We start from the raw sequence: 22472 nt of genomic DNA, 5'->3' as shown, positions 1-22472 counted from the left end.
TGTGACGCAGTGTGACAGTATCCTGTTTTGTGACACAGGGTGACATTATCCTGTTGTGTGACACAGTGTGACAGTACCCTGTTGTGTGATACAGTTTGACAGTACCCTGTTGTGTGACACAGTGTGATAGTACCCTGTTGTGTGACACAGTGTGACAGTACCCTGTTGAGTGACAGTGTGACAGTACCCTGTTGAGTGACAGTGTGACAGTATCCTGTTGTGTGACACATTGTGACAGTACCCTGTTGTGTGACAGTGTGACAGTATCCTGCTGTGTGACATTGCCCTGTTGTGTGATACTATGACAGTACCCTGTTGTGTGACACAGTGTGACAATACCCTGTTGTATGACACAGTGTGACAGTATCCTGTTGTGTGACAGAGTGATAACACCCTGTTGTGTGACAGTGTGACGGTACCCTATTGCGTCACACAGTGTGACAGTATCCTGTCATTACACAGTGTGACAGTATCCTGTTGTGTCACACAGTGTGACAGTATCCTGTTGTGTGAAACAGTGTGACACAGTGTGACAGTAGCCTGTTGTGTGACACTGTGACAGTACCCTGTTGTGTGACAGTGAAACAGTATCCTGTTGTGTGACACAGTGACACAATAACCTGTTGTTTCACACAGTTTGACGGTACCCTGTAGTGTGACACAGTGTGACGGTACCCTGTTGTGTGACAGTGTGATGGTACCCTGTTGTGTGACAGTGTGACAGTATCCTGTTGTGTGACACAGTGTGACAATATCCTGTTGCGTGTCACAGTGTGACAGTATCCTGTTGTGTGTCACAGTGTGACAGTATCCAGTTGTGTGTCAGTGTGGCAGTACCCTGTTGTGTGACAGTGTGACAGTATCCTGTTGTGTGTCACAGTGTGACAGTATCCTGTTGTGTGACACAGTGTGACAGTACTCTGTTGTGTGACACAGTGTGACAGTACCCTGTTGTGTGACACAGTGTGACAGTACCCTGTTGTGTGACACAGTGTGACAGTATCCTGTTGTGTGACAGTATCTTGTGTGACAGTACCCTGTTCTGTGACAGTGTAACGGTATCCTGTTGTGTGACAGTGTGATGCTATCGTATTGTGTGACAGTGTGACAATATCATGTTGTGTGCAGTGTGACAGTACCCTGTTGTGTGACAGTGTGTGACAGTACCCTGTCGTGTGACAGTGTGTGACAGTACCCTGTTGTGTGACAGTACCCTGTTGTGTGACAGTGTGACAGCATCCTGTTGTGTGACACTGTGTGACAGTATCCTCTTGTGTGACAGTGTGTGACAGGACCCTGTTGTGTGACAGTGTGACAGTATCCTGTTGTGTGACACAGTGTGACAGTATCCTGTTATGTGACACAGTGTGACAGTACCCTGCTGTGTGACACATTGTAACAGTACCCTGTTGTGTGACAGTGTGACAGTATCCTGTTGTGTGATGCAGTGTGACAGTATCCTGTTGTGTGTCAGTGTGACAGTACCCTGTTGTGTGACATAGTGTGACAGTATCCTGTTGTGTGATGGTGTGACAGTACCCTGTTATGTGACACAGTGTGACAGTATCCTGTTGTGTGACAGTATCTTGTGTGACAGTGTGACAGTACCCTGTTGTGTGACACAGTGTGACGGTACCCTGTCGTGTGACAGTGTAACGGTATCCTGTCGTGTGACAGTGTGACAATATGATGTTGTGTGCAGTGTGACAGTACCCTGTTGTGTGACAGTACCCTGTTGTGTGACAGGACCCTGTTGTGTGACACATTGTAACAGTACCCTGTTGTGTGACAGTGTGACAATATCCTGTTGTGTGACAGTGTGTGACAGTACCCTGTTGTGTGACAGTGTGCCCGCATCCTGTTGTGTGACACTGTGTGACAGTATCCTCTTGTGTGACAGTACCCTGTTGTGTGACAGTGTGACAGGACCCTGTTGTGTGACACAGTGTGACAGTACCCTGTTGTGTGACAGTATCCTGTTGTGTGACACAGTGTGACAGTACCCTGTTGTGTGACAGTGTGACAGTATCCTGTTGTGTGATGCAGTGTGACAGTATCCTGCTGTGTGATGGTATGACAGTACCCTGTTGTGTGACACAGTGTGACAGTACCCTGTTGTGTGACACAGTGTGACAGTACCCTGTTGTGTGACACAGTGTGACAGTATCCTGTTGTGTGATGGTATGACAGTACACTGTTGTGTGACACAGTGTGACAGTATCCTGTTGTGTGACAGTATCTTGTGTGACACAGTGTGACAGTACCCTGTTCTGTGACAGTGTAACGGTATCCTGTTGTGTGACAGTGTGATGCTATCGTATTGTGTGACAGTGTGACAATATCATGTTGTGTGCAGTGTGACAGTACCCTGTTGTGTGACAGTGTGTGACAGTACCCTGTTGTGTGACAATGTGACAGCATCCTGTTGTGTGACACTGTGTGACAGTATCCTCTTGTGTGACAGTGTGTGACAGGACCCTGTTGTGTGACACAGTGTGACAGTATCCTGTTGTGTGACACAGTGTGACAGTATCCTGTTGTGTGACACAGTGTGACAGTATCCTGTTGTGTGACACATTGTGACAGTACCCTGTTGTGTGACTGTGACAGTATCCAGTTGTGTGATGCAGTGTGACAGTATCCTGTTGTGTGTCAGTGTGACAGTACCCTGTTGTGTGACAGTGTAACGATATCCTGTTGTGTGACAGTGTGATGCTATCGTATTGTGTGACAGTGTGACAGTACCCTGTTGTGTGACAGTGTGACAGTACCCTGTTGTGTGACAGTGTGTGACAGTACCCTGTTGTGTGACAGTACCCTGTTGTGTGACACAGTGTGACAGTACCCTGTTGTGTGACACATTGTAACAGTACCCTGTTGTGTGACAATGTGACAATATCCTGTTGTGTGATGCAGTGTGAGAGTATCCTGTTGTGTGACAGTGTGACAGTATCCTGCTGTGTGACAGTTTGACAATATCTTTTTTGTGACACATTGGGACAGTACTCTGTTGTGTGACACAGTGTGACAGTATCCTGTTGTGTGACATATTGTGACAGTACCCTGTTCTGTGACAGTGTGACAGTATCCAGTTGTGTGACACAGTGTGACAGTATCCTGTTGTGTGACAGTACCCTGTTGTGTGACACATTGTGACAGTATCCTCTTGTGTGACAGTACCCTGTTGTGTGACAGTGTGACAGCATCCTGTTGTGTGACACAGTGTGACAGTACCCTGTTGTGTGACAGTGTAACTGTATCCTGTTGTGTGACAGTATCCTGTTGTGTGACACAGTGTAACAGTACCCTGTTGTGTGACAGTGTGACAGTATCCTGTTGTGTGTCAGTGTGACAGTATCCTTTTGTGTGACACATTGGGATAGTACCCTGTTGTGTGACAGTGTGACAGTATCCTGTTGTGACAGTGTGACAGTGCCCTGTTGTGATACTGTGACAGTACCCTGTTGTGTGACACAGTGTGACAATACCCTGTTGTGTGACACAGTGTGACAGTATCCTGTTGTGTGACAGTATCCTGTTGTGTGACAGTGTGATCGTACCCTGTTATATGACAGTGTGACACTATCCTGTTGTGTGACACTATCCTGTTGTGTGACACTATTCTGTTGTGTGACACTATCCTGTTGTGTGACACTATCCTGTTGTGTGACACTATCCTGTTGTGTGACACTATCCTGTTGTGTGACAATACCCTGTTGTGCGACAGTGTAACAGTATCCTGTTGTGTGACACAGTGTGACAGTACCCTGTTGTGTGACAGTGTGACAGTATCCTGTTGTGTGACAGTGTGACGGTATCCTGTTGTGACAGTGTGACAGTATCCTGTTGTGTGACAGTGTGACGGTACCCTGTTGTGTGACAGTATCCTGTTGTGTGATGCAGTGTGACAGTATCCTGTTGTGTGTCAGTGTGACAGTACCCTGTTGTGTGATGGTGTGACAGTATCCTGTTGTGTGATGGTGTGACAGTACCCTGTTGTGTGACACAGTGTGACAGTATCCTGTTGTGTGACAGTATCTTGTGTGACACAGTGTGACAGTACCCTGTGCTGTGACAGTGTGACAGTATCCTGTTGTGTGACACTGTGTGACAATACCCTGTTGTGTGACAGTATCCTGTTGTGTGACAGTATCCTGTTGTGTGACAGTGTGATCGTACCCTGTTGTGTGACACAGTGTGACAGTATCCTCTTGTGTGACAGTACCCTGTTGTGTGACAGTACCCTGTTGTGTGACACAGTGTAACAGTACTCTGTTGTGTGACAGTGTGACATTATCCTGTTGTGTGACACAGTGTGACAGTACCCTGTTGTGTGACAGTATCCTGTTGTGTGACACATTGTAACAGTACCCTGTTGTGTGACAGTGTAACGGTATCATGTTGTGTGACAGTGTGACGCTACCCTGTTGTGTGACAGTGTGACAGTACCCTGTTGTGTGACAGTATCCAGTTGTGTGACACAGTGTGACAGTATCCTGTCGTGTGACACAGTGTGACAGTACCGTCGTGTGACAGTGTAACGGTATCATGTTGTGTGACAGTGTGACGCTACCCTGTTGTGTGACAGTGTGACAGTATCCTGTTGTGTGACACTGTGTGACAGTACCCTGTTGTGTGACACAGTGTGACAGTACCCTGTTGTGTGACAGTATCCTGTTATGTGACACAGTGTGACAGTACCCTGTTGTGTGACACATTGTAACAGTACCCTGTTGTGTGACAGTGTGACAATATCCTGTTGTGTGACAGTACCCTGTTGTGTGACAGTGTGACAGCATCCTGTTGTGTGACACTGTGTGACAGTATCCTCTTGTGTGACATTGTGTGACAGGACCCTGTTGTGTGACAGTACCCTGTTGTGTGACACAGTGTGACAGTACCCTGTTGTGTGACAGTATCCTGTTGTGTGATGCAGTGTGACAGTATCCTGCTGTGTGACAGTATCCTTTTTGTGACACATTGAGACAGTATCCTGTTGTGTGACAGTGTGAGTATCCTGTTGTGTGACACAGTGTGACAGTACCCTTTTATGTGACAGTGTAACAGTATCCTGTTGTGTGACAGTATCCTGTTGTGTGACACAGTGTAACAGTACCCTGTTGTGTGACAGTGTGACAGTATCCTGTTGTGTGTCAGTGTGACAGTATCCTTTTGTGTGACACATTGGGATAGTACCCTGTTGTGTGACAGTGTGACAGTATCCTGTTGTGACAGTGTGACAGTGCCCTGTTGTGATACTGTGACAGTACCCTGTTGTGTGACACAGTGTGACAATACCCTGTTGTGTGACACAGTGTGACAGTATCCTGTTGTGTGACAGTATCCTGTTGTGTGACAGTGTGATCGTACCCTGTTATATGACAGTGTGACACTATCCTGTTGTGTGACACTATCCTGTTGTGTGACACTATCCTGTTGTGTGACACTATCCTGTTGTGTGACACTATCCTGTTGTGTGACAATACCCTGTTGTGCGACAGTGTAACAGTATCCTGTTGTGTGACAGTGTGTCAGTACCCTGTTCTGTGACAGTGTGACAGTATCCTGTTGTGTGACACAGCGTGACAGTACCCTGTTGTGTGACACAGTGTGACAGTATCCTGGTGTGTGACAGTGTGACGGTATCCTGTTGTGACAGTGTGACAGTATCCTGTTGTGTGACAGTGTGACGGTACCCTGTTGTGTGACAGTATCCTGTTGTGTGTCAGTGTGACAGTACCCTGTTGTGTGATGGTGTGACAGTATCCTGTTGTGTGATGGTGTGACAGTACCCTGTTGTGTGACACAGTGTGACAGTATCCTGTTGTGTGACACTGTGTGACAATACCCTGTTGTGTGACACTGTGTGACAATACCCTGTTGTGTGACAGTACCCTGTGCTGTGACAGTGTGACAGTATCCTGTTGTGTGACACTGTGTGACAATACCCTGTTGTGTGACAGTATCCTGTTGTGTGACAGTATCCTGTTGTGTGACAGTGTGATCGTACCCTGTTGTGTGACACAGTGTGACAGTACCCTGTTGTGTGACAGTGTGACAGTTTGACATTATCCTGTTGTGTGACACAGTGTGACAGTACCCTGTTGTGTGACAGTATCCTGTTGTGTGACACATTGTAACAGTACCCTGTTGTGTGACAGTGTAACGGTATCATGTTGTGTGACAGTGTGACGCTACCCTGTTGTGTGACAGTGTGACAGTACCCTGTTGTGTGACAGTATCCAGTTGTGTGACACAGTGTGACAGTATCCTGTCGTGTGACACAGTGTGACAGTACCGTCGTGTGACAGTGTAACGGTATCATGTTGTGTGACAGTGTGACGCTACCCTGTTGTGTGACAGTGTGACAGTATCCTGTTGTGTGACACTGTGTGACAGTACCCTGTTGTGTGACACAGTGTGACAGTACCCTGTTGTGTGACAGTATCCTGTTATGTGACACAGTGTGACAGTACCCTGTTGTGTGACACATTGTAACAGTACCCTGTTGTGTGACAGTGTGACAATATCCTGTTGTGTGACAGTACCCTGTTGTGTGACAGTGTGACAGCATCCTGTTGTGTGACACTGTGTGACAGTATCCTCTTGTGTGACATTGTGTGACAGGACCCTGTTGTGTGACAGTACCCTGTTGTGTGACACAGTGTGACAGTACCCTGTTGTGTGACAGTATCCTGTTGTGTGATGCAGTGTGACAGTATCCTGTTGTGTGACAGTGTGACAGTATCCTGCTGTGTGACAGTGTGACAGTATCCTTTTTGTGACACATTGAGACAGTATCCTGTTGTGTGACAGTGTGACAGTATCCTGTTGTGTGACACAGTGTGACAGTACCCTTTTATGTGACACAGTATGACAGTATCCTGTTGTGTGATGGTGTGACAGTACCCTGTTGTGTGATACAGTGTGACAGTATCCTCTTGTGTGACAGTATCTTGTTGTGTGACACAGTGTGACAGTACCCTGTTCTGTGACAGTGTGACAGTATCTTGTTGTGTGACACTGTGTGACAGTACCCTGTCGTGTGACAGTGTGACGGTACCCTGTCGTGTGACACAGTGTGACGGTACCCTGTCGTGTGACAGTGTAATGGTATCCTGTTGTGTGACAGTGTGACGCTATCCTATTGTGTGACACAGTGTGACAGTATCATGTTGTGTGACAGTGTGACAGTATCATGTTGTGTGACACAGTGTGACAGTACCCTGTTGTTTGACACCTTGTGACAGTATCCTGTTGTGTGACAGTGTGACGCTATCCTATTGTGTGACAGTGTAACAGTATCATGTTGTGTGACAGTGTGACGGTATCCTGCTGTGTGACAGTGTGACAGTATCCTCTTGTGTGACAGTACCCTGTTGTGTGACACTGTATGATAGGCCCCTGTTGTGTGACACAGTGTGACAGTATCCTGTTGTGTGACACAGTGTGACAATACCCTGTTGTGTGACACAGTGTGACAGTATCCTGTTGTGTGACAGTATCCTGTTGTGTGACAGTGTGATCGTACCCTGTTATATGACAGTGTGACACTATCCTGTTGTGTGACACTATCCTGTTGTGTGACACTATCCTGTTGTGTGACACTATCCTGTTGTGTGACACTATCCTGTTGTGTGACAATACCCTGTTGTGCGACAGTGTAACAGTATCCTGTTGTGTGACAGTGTGTCAGTACCCTGTTCTGTGACAGTGTGACAGTATCCTGTTGTGTGACACAGCGTGACAGTACCCTGTTGTGTGACACAGTGTGACAGTATCCTGTTGTGTGACAGTGTGACGGTATCCTGTTGTGACAGTGTGACAGTATCCTGTTGTGTGACAGTGTGACGGTACCCTGTTGTGTGACAGTATCCTGTTGTGTGTCAGTGTGACAGTACCCTGTTGTGTGATGGTGTGACAGTATCCTGTTGTGTGATGGTGTGACAGTACCCTGTTGTGTGACACAGTGTGACAGTATCCTGTTGTGTGACACTGTGTGACAATACCCTGTTGTGTGACACTGTGTGACAATACCCTGTTGTGTGACAGTACCCTGTGCTGTGACAGTGTGACAGTATCCTGTTGTGTGACACTGTGTGACAATACCCTGTTGTGTGACAGTATCCTGTTGTGTGACAGTATCCTGTTGTGTGACAGTGTGATCGTACCCTGTTGTGTGACACAGTGTGACAGTACCCTGTTGTGTGACAGTGTGACAGTTTGACATTATCCTGTTGTGTGACACAGTGTGACAGTACCCTGTTGTGTGACAGTATCCTGTTGTGTGACACATTGTAACAGTACCCTGTTGTGTGACAGTGTAACGGTATCATGTTGTGTGACAGTGTGACGCTACCCTGTTGTGTGACAGTGTGACAGTACCCTGTTGTGTGACAGTATCCAGTTGTGTGACACAGTGTGACAGTATCCTGTCGTGTGACACAGTGTGACAGTACCGTCGTGTGACAGTGTAACGGTATCATGTTGTGTGACAGTGTGACGCTACCCTGTTGTGTGACAGTGTGACAGTATCCTGTTGTGTGACACTGTGTGACAGTACCCTGTTGTGTGACACAGTGTGACAGTACCCTGTTGTGTGACAGTATCCTGTTATGTGACACAGTGTGACAGTACCCTGTTGTGTGACACATTGTAACAGTACCCTGTTGTGTGACAGTGTGACAATATCCTGTTGTGTGACAGTACCCTGTTGTGTGACAGTGTGACGCATCCTGTTGTGTGACACTGTGTGACAGTATCCTCTTGTGTGACATTGTGTGACAGGACCCTGTTGTGTGACAGTACCCTGTTGTGTGACACAGTGTGACAGTACCCTGTTGTGTGACAGTATCCTGTTGTGTGATGCAGTGTGACAGTATCCTGTTGTGTGACAGTGTGACAGTATCCTGCTGTGTGACAGTGTGACAGTATCCTTTTTGTGACACATTGAGACAGTATCCTGTTGTGTGACAGTGTGACAGTATCCTGTTGTGTGACACAGTGTGACAGTACCCTTTTATGTGACACAGTATGACAGTATCCTGTTGTGTGATGGTGTGACAGTACCCTGTTGTGTGATACAGTGTGACAGTATCCTCTTGTGTGACAGTATCTTGTTGTGTGACACAGTGTGACAGTACCCTGTTCTGTGACAGTGTGACAGTATCTTGTTGTGTGACACTGTGTGACAGTACCCTGTCGTGTGACAGTGTGACGGTACCCTGTCGTGTGACACAGTGTGACGGTACCCTGTCGTGTGACAGTGTAATGGTATCCTGTTGTGTGACAGTGTGACGCTATCCTATTGTGTGACACAGTGTGACAGTATCATGTTGTGTGACAGTGTGACAGTATCATGTTGTGTGACACAGTGTGACAGTACCCTGTTGTTTGACACCTTGTGACAGTATCCTGTTGTGTGACAGTGTGACGCTATCCTATTGTGTGACAGTGTAACAGTATCATGTTGTGTGACAGTGTGACGGTATCCTGCTGTGTGACAGTGTGACAGTATCCTCTTGTGTGACAGTACCCTGTTGTGTGACACTGTATGATAGGCCCCTGTTGTGTGACACAGTGTGACAGTATCCTGTTGTGTGACACAGTGTGACAGGATCCTGTTGTCTGACAGCGTGACAGTACCCTGTTGTGTGACACAGTGTGACAGTACCCTGCTGTGTGACATAGTGTGACAGTACCCTGTTGTGTGACAGTACCCTGTTGTGTGACAGTACCCTGTTGTGTGACACTGTATGATAGGCCCCTGTTGTGTGACACAGTGTGACAGTATCCTGTTGTGTGACACAGTGTGACAGGATCCTGTTGTCTGACAGCGTGACAGTACCCTGTTGTGTGACACAGTGTGACAGTACCCTGCTGTGTGACATAGTGTGACAGTACCCTGTTGTGTGACAGTACCCTGTTGTGTGACAGTACCCTGTTGTGTGACACTATGTGACAGTACCCTGTTGTGTGACACAGTGTGACAGTACCATGTTGTGTGACACCACGTGATACGTATCTTAACATATGCTATGACCATGGTGCGACCACTGGTCAGTGATGATGGGAATATGATTGCGGTTCTGCCACTGTTGATACCTGTGAAGTGGTTTGCTCCTTTTGCAGCCTTTGTGTTTGAGAGTTAGGATGGTGTGTTGACAACTGGTATGACTTCAGAAAGTACCCTATCCTTTGGCATGCTGATGTTGAGGATATGCGTAGCAAGCACAGTGACATGTTAAGGGAGTATGTGGTGATTAAGGTGTTGAATGTTTGTGCCTGAGGTGACTGCTCACATGCACTAGTGGATATACAGGGGGTAATGAATTCAGTTGGAGCATTGCTGGAGATTGAACCGAAGCCCTGCAGTGTATGTCCTTCAGGCACGTATACCTAATTTACCTGGGAATTAATTGTGAGTCACCGTGCAAAGTTGAAAAAAGAATGCAGATTGCTGGAGAATGAGCGCATTTCGGAACTTCACCAGGTGAACCTGTTTGTAGACTTGAATAAAAGGAAGCACTGCACTGCGTGTCAGCTGTATTTGACGTTAGATTGCAAGCCGTGTAGGAGCAGCACGTCCTGTGCAGCAGAGATGCAGTGCCTGCTCTTCAATGGGATTTTGCTGGATTAGCTCCACCCAGCTGTTCCTTCGTCAGCAAAAATGCCCAAACCGAGGAATGACTTTGTTCAGAAGGTAAGGGTCTAGTGAGCATCCATTGCAGTCAGTGCAGGAATAGGTGTGTGTACACAGTGAGCAATACAATGAACAGGGACCAAAACTATTTATACTTGTCCCTGGGATGTGGGAGACACAGGCAAGGCCGTATTTATTGTTTATCCCTACTCTGTCCCTTACGGAGCAGCCACGCCTCTGTGGATAGCACCCTTAACTTAGTTGGAAGGAAGTGGGTTCAAGTCCTATTCCCGAGACTTGAGCACAAATTCTAGGCTGACTCTCCAGTGCAGTGCCGATGGAGTCCTGTACTGTTGGAGGTGCCGTCTTTTGAATGCGACGTTAAACCGAGGCTCCATCTGGCCTCTCAGGTGGATGTTTAAGAGAAGAGCCGGGGAGTTATCCCCGGTGTCGTGGCCAACATTTATCCTTCAACCAAAACAGATTATTGGTCATTAACACATTGCTGTTTGTGGGACCTGGCTGTGTGCAAATTGGCTGCCACGTTTCCCACATTACACTTTAAAGATGTACTTAATTGGCTGTCAAGTGCTTTGGGACACCTTGGATTCATGAAAGGCGCTATGTAATTACAACTCGTTCTTTCTTTGTTCCTCTGACTGTATGTGTCAGATTATTGCGAACATTTCTCACGCAAGCTCCGTTTTCAGTTAATTTTTTATTGATTGAGATTTGGCTCCACTGATCCGAAGGCTCCAGCTTCAGGCGACTTGAGATGCTGGGCCAGGCGTAACTTGGGTGATGTTCCCGAAGGAAGGCTCTGGGAATCGGGGTTGCTCAGTAACTACTCACTGGGGATCAGGGAAAGTGTAATATATTTGCTTCATGTGTCCTTGCTTAAGAATCCATAGCGACACATTGCTATTAAGAACTAGTTGGTTATTAACGAAGGTTTAACAATCACACTACACATTACCAGTTCATCCACCAAGCTCACAACCACCTGCCTCATCATGGATCCCCCGAACCCAACTGGCTGGGGTTTTATTGAGTCTTGTGAACATCACGTGACTGGCTAAGCCCCTCCCAACTCAATAACTATTTTGGTGAAACCATCAATCAAGTGCCCCCTTCTCAGAGGAGTCACTACAACTATTTTAGTTGAGGACAATTAAATTGTTAAATCAGATGCACCCTGATTAAAGGATGGGGGACACTCCAAACACTTTCAAACAAGTACCCCCTTGTTTTTTTTTTCTTTTTTTTAGGGCACTAAAAACATAAATTATACAAGAGCCCCTTGGCTAAAGGTGGTAGGGGCACTAAAACCGACACAATAAACAAATTATACTTTAGACATTTAAAATTTGGTTGCCGGGGGTTGATGATGCACTCCAGTTCCTCCGGCACCCACCTCTCGCGGAAGGCCGTGAGCGTACCGGTGGACACTGCGTGCTCCATCTCCAGGGACACCCTGGCTCGGATGTAACCTGTGAGCATTCTCACAGGTGCATACATTACAGAAAGTTTCATCAGGCAAGGTACAGGGAGACAGACTGTTCTCATCCTGCGATTAATTCACAAGCTGGTGTGAACACGGGGTTTTTGTCGTGAACTAGAACCTTATGAATCCCTGAATTCTTCCGAGAATTTTCCAAAGGAAAGGGAAATGTTTTCACATCACATTTTCTGCCGCTGAACCTTACAGACTGGCAAGGTCCCCGGTTCAGTGTGTAGAGTAAGCTGATTTCAGTGGGGGGTGGTGGGAGTGGTTGCTGAGGGACACTCGTGTGGAGCACTCTTTTTGGTTTCTATGTCCTGGGTTAGGGAGGGAAACATGTATGTGTAGTTATCGGGTGGGGGTGGCTTGGCTGTGATGCTCTCTCTGGTTGAATAGCTGTTGACTGTTTAAAGACTGGCCAGTGGGGTGCTAGGTACCCACAGGGCTGTTGGTGTCCATAAACGCATACCCCAGCGGGGGGGGGGGGGCTGGTGACAATTTTGAGGAGAAAACAAACCAGGGACAACTACAAAGCTTGTTGTTTCCAAGTGACCAGAATATGAGAAACCAGACAAAGTCTGCACCAGTTTGTATTGTCAGTGTCAGCCGTAGGTCAGTGGGTAGCACACTCACCACTTTCTTTCCACAATTCATTCTTGGGATGTAGGCATTGATGGCAAGGCAGGCATTTATTGTTCATCCTTAGTTTCCCTCAGAAAGTGGCGGTGATCTTCTTGATCCGCTGGTCAGATTTTAATACAGCAGAGTGTCTTGCTAGGCCATGTCAGAGAGCTCTTAAGCGACAAACACATTAGTGTGGGACAGGAGTCACGAATAGCCCCAGACCGGGTAAGGACGGCAAGTTTCCTTCCCTGAAGGACGTTATTGAACCAGTTGGGTTTTCTACGACACTAACAAAAATCCAGGCTGACACGCCACTGCAGTGCTGAGGGAGCGCCGCACTGACGGAGGTGCCATCTTTCGGATGAGACATTAAACCGAGGCCCCGTCTGCTCTCTCAGGTGAACGTAAAAGATACCACGGCCACTATTTCGAAGAAGAGCGGGGAAGTTATCCCCGGTGCTGGCCAATATTTATCCCTCAATCGACATAACAAAAAAACAGATTATCTGATCATTATCACATTGCTGTTTGTGGGAGCTTGCTGTGCACAAATTAGCTGCAGCATTTCCCACATTACAACAGTGACTACACTCCAAAAGTACTTCAGTGGTTGTAAAGCACTGAGAGGTCCAGTGGTTGTGAAAAGTGCTATATAAATGTAAGTCTTTCTTTCTCAAACTGCAGTGGTGGGCTGTGAAGTGGCGTTTCTGTGGATTAGTCGTGCTGTAACTGTAAGCAGTGAAGATACAGATGCCCTGGCCGGAGCACACAGGGCACAGTACACGTTTCACTGGGAGTGCCCAAGCAGCCCATTGCTGCAGCTGTTCAGTGGCTGGCCCCTGGCAGACCGAGAGTTAAGTGGGCGTGCTTTGGTCGGGGGCCTATTTAGTTGGGCGGACAGCCTGGCTGACTCGGCAAGTGCCTGATTCATCCGGCAGTGGCTGTGTGTCTGTGTGAGAGTTCAGGGACTGCTGCCCAGGCAGCTGTTTCCTGAAGTGAAGGGAGGAGGCTGTGGGGGGGGGGGGGGGGGGAGTAGCTCTCGCATACAATAGGGGTGGGGGGTGGGGGGGAGGTGGGGGTTCAGGGGCGTGGAGGTGGAAAACCCCATGAATGAGCGGAAACGAAGAAAAGCCTTCAACAAGGTAGGCATCTCTCAAGAAGAAGAGTTTAACCATATGCTTCAGTACATGACAACAGCTTCCTGTGCAGCATCGCGGCTGTTTAAGCACAGGAGGCTGCGACGCCGGTGGTTATGTGCTTTACGGTGCTGTGTGAATGGCTGCCTGCTGCTCTGGGCCGACTGCGACCAGCTCGGTCCTTGTAGAGAGACGGAGGAGTTCCTCCCTGTTGTGTTGCTTTTCGCTATTTGGAGCGGCGGCAGGGGGGGGAGGGGAGTAGGTTTTAAGCAGAGGCAGACTGGATTAACCCTCGGAGGGCTGGTGGAAAGGAGCAGCCTCCGAAGACAAAGAGCAGGGGGCTCCAGCAAGCTGCCGCTTCCAGTGTGCTGCCCCCCCCCCCCGTTACACGGAGACACCTCTGCAGGGGGCTTGGGCTTGGTAGTGCACTGCTTTAACCGCAGGTCTGCAGCATTTCTCTCTAAACCCTCGAGAATGTGATACTTAGTGCTTGCTGCAGCTGGACGAGGGTTAACGTGGCAGCCAATCTGCGAATGGGGGTGACAGGGGTGTTGGGAGGATTGCGGGGGGGTGGGGTGGGGTGGGGAGGCAGGCCTAAAGGTCACTGATTGTGACATTATAGGCCAGGTTTCAGACAGAACACCCTTTGTTAATGGGGCCAATGATTGCTCAGTGCCACTCTCCTGCCCGTCTGTGTGTGGAAGTACTGCTGGTAGCAGCAGTGTATCTCCCTTTGCTAGACCAACATTGACTGAAGTACCAGTCCATGCACAAGGCGGAAACTGGATCGATGTGTATAGCCATGCTGCTGTTGTTGCAACGACAGCACCATCACTTTAACCGCACCGCGCCTCATTGTTCTGTGTGTGCGTCTATGCTTGGCCGTGTATCTTTCTGAGCGAGTCTTGGTGGCTACGCTGGGTCCTGTGTCAGTGTGCCTCACTGCGCTGGTTCCTGTGTCACACTGCGCTGGGTCCTGTGTCACACTGCGCTGGGTCCTGTGTCAGTGTGTCACACTGCGCTGGGTCCTGTGTCACACTGCGCTGGGTCCTGTGTCTGTGTGTCACACTGCGCTCGGTCCTGTGTCAGTGTGTCACACTGTGCTGGGTCCTGTGTCTCACTGTGCTGGGTCCTGTGTCACACTGCGCTGGGTCCTGTGTCACACTGCGCTGGGTCCTGTGTCACACTGCGCTGGGTCCTGTGTCACACTGCGCTGGGTCCTGTGTCACACTGCGCTGGGTCCTGTGTCACACTGCGCTGGGTCCTGTGTCACACTGCGCTGGGTCCTGTGTCTCACTGCGCTGGGTCCTGTGTCTGTGTGTCACACTGCGTTCGGTCCTGTGTCAGTGTATCACACTGTGCTGGGTCCTGTGTCACACTGCGCTGGGTCCTGTGTCACACTGCGCTCGGTCCTGTGTCTCACTGCGCTGGTTCCTGTGTCAGTATGTCTCACTGCGCTGGGTCCTGTGTCCATGTGTCACACTGCGCTGGGTCCGTGTGTCACACTGCGCTGGGTCCGTGTGTCACACTGCGCTGGGTCCTGTGTCTCACTGCGCTGGGTCCTGTGTCGCGCTGGGTCCTGTGTCACACTGCGTTGGGTCCTGTGTCTCACTGCGCTGGGTCCGTGTGTCTCACTGCGCTGGGTCCTGTGTCGCACTGCGCTGGGTCCTGTGTCGCACTGCGCTGGGTCCTGTGTCGCACTGCGCTGGGTCCTGTGTCGCACTGCGCTGGGTCCTGTGTCGCACTGCGCTGGGTCCTGTGTCGCACTGCGCTGGGTCCTGTGTCGCACTGCGCTGGGTCCTGTGTCGCACTGCGCTGGGTCCTGTGTCTCACTGCGCTGGGTCCTGTGTCGCACTGCGCTGGGTCCTGTGTCGCACTGCGCTCGGAACTGTGTCTCACTGCGCTGGGTCCTGTTTCACACTGCGCTGGGTCCTGTGTCACACTGCGCTGGGTCCTGTGTCACACTGCGCTGGGTCCTGTGTCACACTGCGCTGGGTCCTGTGTCACACTGCGCTGGGTCCTGTGTCACACTGCGCTGGGTCCTGTTTCACACTGCGCTGGGTCCGTGTGTCACACTGCGCTGGGTCCGTGTGTCACACTGCGCTGGGTCCGTGTGTCACACTGCGCTGGGTCCGTGTGTCACACTGCGCTGGGTCCGTGTGTCACACTGCGCTGGGTGCTGTGTCTCACTGCGTTCGGTCCAGTGTCACACTGCGCTGGGTGCTGTGTCACACTGCGCTGGGTGCTGTGTCACACTGCGCTGGGTGCTGTGTCACACTGCGCTGGGTGCTGTGTCACACTGCGCTGGGTGCTGTGTCACACTGCGCTGGGTCCTGTGTCACACTGCGCTGGGTCCTGTGTCACACTGCGCTGGGTCCTGTGTCACACTGCGCTGGGTCCTGTGTCTCACTGCGTTGGGTCCTGTGTCTCACTGCGCTCGGTCCTGTGTCAGTGTGTCACACTACGCTGGGTCCTGTGTCACACTGCACTGGGTCCTGTGTCTCACTGCGTTGGATCCTGTGTCTCACTGCGCTCGGTCCTGTGTCAGTGTGTCAGTGTGTCACACTTCGCTGGGTCCTGTGTCCGTGTGTCACACTGCACTGGGTCCTGTGTCACACTGCGCTGGGTCCTGTGTCCGTGTGTCTCACTGCGCTGGGTCCTGTGTCTCACTGCGCTGGGTCCTGTGTCACACTGCGTTGGGTCCTGGGTCACACTGCGCTGGGTCGTGTGTCTCACTGTACCGGGTCACACTGCGCTGGGACAGTGTGTCTCACAGCGCTGGGCACTGTGTCTCACTGCGCTGGGCCCTGTGTCTCACTGCGCTGGGCCCTGTGTCTCACTGCGCTGGGCCCTGTGTCTCACTGCGCTGGGCCCTGTGTCTCACTGCGCTGGGTCCGTGTGTCTCACTGCGCTGGGCCCTGTGTCACACTGCGCTGGGTCCGTGTGTCTCACTGCGCTGGGTGCTAAGTCACACTGCGCTGGGTGCTGTGTCTCACTGCGCTGGGTGCTGTGTCTCACTGCGCTGGGTGCTGTGTCTCACTGCGCTGGGTGCTGTGTCTCACTGCGCTGGGTGCTGTGTCTCACTGCGCTGGGTGCTGTGTCACACTGCGCTGGGTCCTGTGTCTGTGTGTCACACTGCGCTGGGTCCTGTGTCTGTGTGTCATACTGCGCTGGGTCCCGTGTCTCACTGCGCTGGGTCCCGTGTCTCACTGCGCTGGGTCCCGTGTCTCACTGCGCTGGGTCCCGTGTCTCACTGCGCTGGGTCCCGTGTCTCACTGCGCTGGGTCCCGTGTCTCACTGCGCTGGGTCCCGTGTCTCACTGCGCTGGGTCCCGTGTCTCACTGCGCTGGGTCCCGTGTCTCACTGCGCTGGGTCCCGTGTCTCACTGCGCTGGGTCCCGTGTCTCACTGCGCTGGGTCCCGTGTCTCACTGCGCTGGGTCCCGTGTCTCACTGCGCTGGGTCCCGTGTCTCACTGCGCTGGGTCCCGTGTCTCACTGCGCTGGGTCCCGTGTCTCACTGCGCTCGGTCCAGTGTCTCACTGAGCTGGGTGCTGTGTCTCACTGCGCTGGGTGCTGTGTCTCACTGCGCTGGGTGCTGTGTCTCACTGCGCTGGGTGCTGTGTCTCACTGCGCTGGGTGCTGTGTCACACTGCGCTGGGTCCTGTGTCTGTGTGTCACACTGCGCTGGGTCCTGTGTCTGTGTGTCACACTGCGCTGGGTCCTGTGTCTGTGTGTCTCACTGCGCTGGGCGCCGTGTCTCACTGCGCTGGGCGCCGTGTCTCACTGCGCTGGGCCCTGTGTCTCACTGCGCTGGGCCCTGTGTCTCACTGCGCTGGGCCCTGTGTCTCACTGCGCTGGGCCCTGTGTCTCACTGCACTGGGCCCTGTGTCTCACTGCGCTGGGCCCTGTGTCTCACTGCGCTGGGCCCTGTGTCTCACTGCGCTGGGCCCTGTGTCTCACTGCGCTGGGCCCTGTGTCTCACTGCGCTGGGTCCTGTGTCGGTGTGTCACACTGCGCTGGGCCATGTGTCGGTGTGTAGAGCCTGTGTACCGTCCTCTGTTTTGCTTTCTATATAGGGTTGAAAGTTCTGTGTATGAGATGGTTCTGGGTTGAATACACTGTGTGAGGGAAGCGCTGGATGGCTTAGAGGCAATGAACGTCATTTTTAAATGCTGTGAATGTTTAACGCCTGATTCATTGTCCTTGCAAGTTGTGTGATAAGTATTTTTTGGGCCCCACCTTATATGATTAGCTGTAATGTTTCGTTGCATTTTCCAGCACTGAATCACTAAATTTTGTGGATCAGACCAGCTGATTAGACTTCATTCTGATCAAGAGCTCACCATACAGTCAGGACGGACCGCACAGCCGCCTTATATTTAAACAAATGTTGAAATTTTAGCGCCGTCACTGGTTGGGATTGAAAATTTTCACATTTGAGGCAGCCATGGCACACTCTCCTCTGAGTCAGAAGGATGTGGGTTCAAGCCCCACTCCAGAGATTTAGGCACATAATCTGGGCTGACACTCAGTGCAGCACTTCCTCAGCACTGCACTGGTCAGATGTGCCGTCTTTCAGATGCCCCGTCTGCCCCCTCAGTCGGGTGTAAAAGATCCTGTGGCATTATGTGAAGAGCTAATTTGTATCTCTCAACCAACATCACTAAAACAGATGATCTGTTTGTGGGGGCTTGTTATGTGCAAATTGGTCGTTATTTCTTTCAAGTGGGTAAGTGTGCTGGTCAGTTGCAGCGTAAAGCTCCCCCTATACAGTTCAACAGGTGTATTACTCAAAGACTACAGCAGTCAGATACTGACATTTTCAACAGCACCCTCATCTCTGCCGAATTTGCCAATTGTCGGCAGTCTTAATTCCATGCGCACATGCCCTTGAAGAAATGTGTTGAGGCCGCACATTTCACGTAAATCAGTTGCCTTCACACAGGCTCAGCCTCCGAGACCGTGCGACTATCATTTACTTTTAACCTAAGAAACCCACGCCAGCAGTAGCTGGACACTGTCAAAGTTAAAAGAAAGAAAGACTTGCATTTATATAGCGCCTTTCACGACCACCGGACGTCTCAAAGCGCTTTACAGTCAATGAAGTACTTCTGAAGTGTAGTCACTGTTGTAATGTAGGAAACGCGGCAGCTAATCTGCGCACAGCAATGTGATAATGACCAGATAATCTGTTTTTGTTACGTTGAGTGCGGGATAAATATTGGCACGGGACACCGGGGATAACTGCTGCTTTTCTTCGACATAGTGCCATGGGATCTTCTCCGTCCACTTGAGAGGGCAAACGGGGCCTCGGTTTAACATCATCCGAATGACGGCAGCTCCGACAGTGCGGCGCTCCCTCAGCACTGCACTGGAGTGTCAGCCTAGATTATTGTGCTCTAGTCCCTGGAGTGGGATTTGAACCCACAACCTCTAACTCAGAGTTGAGGATGCTAGCCACTGAGACACAGCTGACAAAAAAGAGCAGAAGGGAAGACAAGATAATTTTGAAACTAGTGTTTGCTGACTCCCCAAGCTTGAGGCCTAAAATGCCAGCAGATTGCAAGTGGGAGGAGAGAATGACGGTGATGTAAAGTTCCATAGATTTGAGGACCCAGGAAGGAATGAGTTAGAGTAGAAGTCGGTTTCAACATTGGAGGATGCAATGGGGAGAGAAAGCAAGAGGGACACTGTCGTTGCAGTTTAGGAAGAATAAGAGCCGGAGGTTCAGTGGAGCACTGTCACTAATAGGAGGGAAAAAGGGTGACCGAGAGAGTGAGTTTTGAGGATATAGGTGCGAGAGTGAATGACTATCAGACGATAAGCTTTCCCTTGGACCAATCTAGGAGAGGTGATAGAAGAACCGCCCCAGATATTCAAGTATTGGACAGAAGTTGCCTTTTTAGAGGGTTTAGAAAGTTGTTGAGAGAAAACAACAACCATAACTTGTATTTATATAGTGCCTTGAACATAGTGAAACGTCCCAAGGCGCTTCACAGGAGTATTGTGTGATGCAAAATTTTGACACCGAGCAGCAGAAGTAGAAATTAGCACAGGTGACCAAAATCTTGGTCAAAGAGGTATGTTTTACAGAGCATCTTGAAAGAGGAAAGAGATGCAGAGAGGTTTAGGGAGGGAGTTCCGTGCAGACATTTCGGGGGGGGGGGGTGCGGAGTTGTGGGGCTGGAGGAGATTACAGAGAGAGGGAGAAGAGAGGAAAGAAGAAGGAAACCAAGCTCCTCAGAAGTAGCCTTCACAATGGATAAGGTAGAGGAGCTATATTTGAGACCAGAGGAGATAGTGAGGCCTTGAATGTGGACAGATGAAGGAGGACCAAGGGTGGAGTAGATGAGCAGTTAGTGATTGAGCCGCAGCACTCCACAGAGACTGGGACTAGGGATTGTTTGCACCGTGGATGTGAGATCTGGAGACAATGAAATGGAGTCATCAGCAGAAGGATGGAGAGGGGTAAGTTGATGAGTGTAGAACAGCTAATTGCACTGCAGAGGCAACACAGAGCAGTCCTGGGGATCCCCATGAGCAAATGGGTGGGGGGGTGGGGGAAGTAGTATCAGAAGCTGAGCCATCAACTGGAACACAAACCGTGATTTAGGGAAAACTGGATCGCCGTGAACATAACTTTGTGAATGGTGACTTGGTTGAAAGTGTCAGGGTTAATGACAACTAGTTCATCAGTGTTGAAGAGCAGAGTTGCGCAGGTCCATAATGTGGGAATGCAGATCCCTAGTGGTACATCCATATCGTTGGAAGGGCAGTGCGGCAGTGGTTGGGAGGGCAGTGTGGCAGTAGTTGGAAGGGCAGTGTGGCAGTAGTTGGAAGGGCTGTGGTTGGAAGAGCACTGTGGTAGTGGTTGGAAGGGCAGAGGTTGGGAGGGCAGTGTGGCAGTGGTTGGGAGGGCAGTAGGGCAGTGGTTGGGAGGGCAGTAGGGCAGTGGTTGGGAGGGCAGTAGGGCAGTGGTTGGGAGGGCAGTAGGGCAGTGGTTGGGAGGGCAGTAGGGCAGTGGTTGGGAGGGCAGTAGGGCAGTGGTTGGGAGGGCAGTAGGGCAGTGGTTGGGAGGGCAGTAGGGCAGTGGTTGGAAGAGCAGTAGGGCAGTGGTTGGAAGGGCAGTAGGGCAGTGGTTGGAAGGGCAGTAGGGCAGTGGTTAGTAGGGCAGTGGTTGGAAGGGCAGTAGGGCAGTGGTTAAGAGGGGCAGTAGGGCAGTGGTTGGAAGGGCATAGGGCAGTGGTTGGAAGGGCAGTAGGGCAGTGGTTAAGAGGGGCAGTAGGGCAGTGGTTGGAAGGGCAGTGGTTGGAAGGGCAGTAGGGCAGTGGTTGGAAGGGCAGTAGGGCAGTGGTTGGAAGGGCAGTGGTTGGAAGGGCAGTAGGGCAGTGGTTGGAGGGGCAGTAGGGTAGTGGTTAAGAGGGGCAGTAGGGCAGTGGTTGGAAGGGCATAGGGCAGTGGTTGGAAGGGCAGTAGGGCAGTGGTTGGGAGGGGCAGTAGGGCAGTGGTTGGAAGGGCATAGGGCAGTGGTTGGAAGGGCAGTAGGGCAGTGGTTGGAAGGGCAGTAGGGCAGTGGTTAAGAGGGGCAGTAGGGCAGTGGTTGAAAGGGCAGTAGGGCAGTGGTTGGAAGGGCAGTAGGGCAGTGGTTGGAAGGGCAGTAGGGCAGTGGTTGGGAGGGCAATGGTTGCAAGGGAAGTAGGGCAGTAGTTGAGAGGGGCAGTAGGGCAGTGGTTGGAAGGACAGTCGGGCAGTGGTTTCTAGGGCAGTGGTTTCAAGGGCAGTAGGGCAGTGGTTGGGAGGGCAGTAGGGCAAGGTATTCAGCAAGGAGCAGGCATCAAACTGTGGTATAGGCTAGCATCAGGGAAACGGGTATATTGTAAGCATTGGGATCGGACATAAGGATACGTCTAGGAGATTAAATGACTTGATGAGTGGCTGAAGAATAGAACAAAGTGGGATGGTTCATGGCGAGCTACCAGAGTAGAAGCTGGTGGAGCCCATGGGGATCAATATTAGGGTTGCTGTTGTTTATACCTTTTAATAAATGATGTACCCCCATACTAGAATTTTAGTATATGCATGTATTTCTACATCTGTGTGTTATTTTATCAGTAAACAAATCTGTAGTCGTTTAGCCTGTACACAGTGGCCTGGCAGTGGGGTCATTGTTGGAGCTAGGTTATGGTCACCCAAGGGTGGGGTCATTGTTGGAACTGGGTCATGGTCACCCAAGGGTGGGGTCATTGTTGGAGTTGGGTTATGCTCACCCAAGGGTGGGGTCATTGTTGGAGCTGGGTCATGGTCACCCAAGGGTGGGGTCATTGTTGGAGTTGGGTTATGCTCACCCAAGGGTGGGGTCATTGTTGGAGCTGGGTCATGGTCACCCAAGGGTGGGGTCATTGTTGGAGCTGGGTCATGGTCACCCAAGGGTGGGGTCATTGTTGGAACTGGGTCATGGTCACCCAAGGGTGGGGTCATTGTTGGAGCTGCGTCATGCTCACCCAAGGGTGGGGTCATTGTTGGAACTGGGTCATGTCACCCAAGGGTGGGGTCATTGTTGGAACTGGGT

At 50.6% G+C, this 22472-nt stretch overlaps 1 protein-coding gene across 7 annotated transcripts in view; it reads left to right on the top strand.

Annotated features, from left to right (window-relative positions):
• The window catches only part of LOC139268787 (roquin-1-like), a 395945-nt gene that overhangs the window by 131903 nt on the left and 241570 nt on the right, over positions 1–22472 (top strand). For 4 of the 7 annotated variants that reach the window (XM_070887486.1, XM_070887485.1, XM_070887483.1 and 1 more), the window contains exon 1: positions 13850–13909. The exons of the other annotated variants lie outside the window; for them this stretch is intronic. The gene's annotated coding sequence lies outside the window, so the exon portion shown is untranslated. Of the gene's footprint in view, positions 1–13849; positions 13910–22472 lie in introns of those variants that run through there. 7 annotated transcript variants of the gene reach the window in all.

This window comes from Pristiophorus japonicus, chromosome 8, assembly GCF_044704955.1.
Source record: "Pristiophorus japonicus isolate sPriJap1 chromosome 8, sPriJap1.hap1, whole genome shotgun sequence".
NCBI lineage: Eukaryota > Metazoa > Chordata > Chondrichthyes > Pristiophoridae > Pristiophorus > Pristiophorus japonicus.
Note: the sequence above shows the minus strand (reverse complement) of the source record. Positions and strands in the feature narration are given on the sequence as shown.